This window comes from Orycteropus afer, unplaced genomic scaffold (genome assembly GCF_000298275.1).
Source record: "Orycteropus afer afer isolate SDZICR_OR568_19922 unplaced genomic scaffold, OryAfe1.0 scaffold00237, whole genome shotgun sequence".
Taxonomy (NCBI): Eukaryota; Metazoa; Chordata; class Mammalia; order Tubulidentata; family Orycteropodidae; genus Orycteropus; species Orycteropus afer.
The window spans coordinates 2,908,605-2,910,454 of record NW_006921824.1 but is presented as its reverse complement, the minus strand read 5'-3'; positions in this window follow the sequence as shown (position 1 = coordinate 2,910,454).

The window sequence follows — 1,850 nt, the reverse complement described above, 5'->3', positions numbered from 1 at the left end:
ACTTATTCATTGTAAATACCCTTTTTTCAACCACATAAATGGCAGCAATACATGGGGACCTCACCAGACAGAATACACAGGAATCAGATCGACTACATCTGTAGAAAGAGGCAGTAGAGAAGCTTAAACTCTTCAGCCAAAACAAGGCCAGGAGCTGACTGTGGAACAGACCATCAGCTGCTCATATGCAACTTCAAGATGAAGCTGAAGACAATTAAAATCCATGAGAGCCAAAATATGACTCTGACTACATCCCACCCGAATTTAGAGAACATGTGAAGAACAGATTTGATGCACTGATCATCAATGAATGAAAACAAGACGAACAGTGGGAGGACATCAAGAAAATCATACATGAGGAAAGAAAAAGGTCATTAAAGAGACAACAAAGGAAGACAAGACCAAAATGGATGTCAGAAGAGACTCTGAAACTTGCTCTTAAATGGTGAGTAGCTAAAGCAGATGGAAGAAATGACAAGATAAAGACCTGAACAGAAGATTTCAAAGAGCAGCTCAAGAAGACAAAGTCAATTACTATAATGAAATGTGCAAAGATCTGGAATTAGAAAACCAAAAGGGAAGAACACACCCAGAATTTCTCAAGCTGAAAGAACTGAGGGAAAAATTCAAGTCTCACTTGCAATACTGAAAGATTCTACAGGGAAAATATTGAATGATGCAGGAAACATCAAAAGAAGACAGAAGGGATACACAGTCACTGTACAAAAAAGAACTGATTGATGTTCAACTATTTCATGAGGTGGCATATGATCAAGAACTGATGGTATTGAAAGAGGAAGTTGGAAACCACACTGAAGGAATTGGCAGAAAACAAGGCTCCAGAATTGATGGAATGTCCATTGAGATGTTTCAACAAACGGATGTCATATTAGAAGCATTTATTCATCTATGCCAAGAAATTTGGAAAGCATCTACCTGGCTAACTGGCTGAAGAGATCTATATTTGTACCCATTCCAAAGAAAGATGATCCCTCAGAATGTGGAAATTATCAAACAATATCATTCATATAGAACGCAAGGAAAATTTTGCTGAAGATAATTAAAAAATGATTGCAGTAGTATATTGACAGGGAACTTCCAGAAATTCAAGCTGGATTCGGAAGGGGATATGGAATGAGGGATATCATTACTGATGTCAGAAGGATCTTAGCTCAAATAAAGAATACCAGAAATATGTGTACTTGTGTTTTATAGTCTATGCAAAAGCATTTGATTGTGTGGATTATAATAAATTATGGATAACATTGAGAAGACTGAGAATTCCAGAACACGTCATTGTAATCATGAGGAACTTTACATAGATGAGGAGGCTATCATTCGAACAGAACAAGGAGATACTGCATGGTTTAAAATCAGGAAGGGAGCGTGTCAGGGTTGTATCCTTTCACCATACGTATTCAATCTGTATGCTAAGCAAATAATCAGAGAAGCCTGACCATATGAAGAACACAGCATCAGAACTGGAGGAAGACTCATTAACAACCTGTGGTATGCAGACAACACAACCTTGCTTGCTGAAAGTGAGGATGACTAGAAGCACTTGCTGATGAAGATTAAAAACTACAGCCTGCAGTCTGGATTATACCTCAACATAAAGAAAATGAAAATTCTGGCAACAGGACCAATAAGCAGCATCACAATAAATGGAGAAAAGATTGATGTTGTCAAAGATTTCATATTACTTGGTTCCACAATCAACAGCCACAGAAGCAGCAGTCAAGAATGCAGACATCTAATGTAGAATCTGCAAAACACCGCATAACGTGGATGAACTTGGAGGACATTATGCTGAGTGAAATAAGTCAGTCACAAAAGGACAAATATTGTAT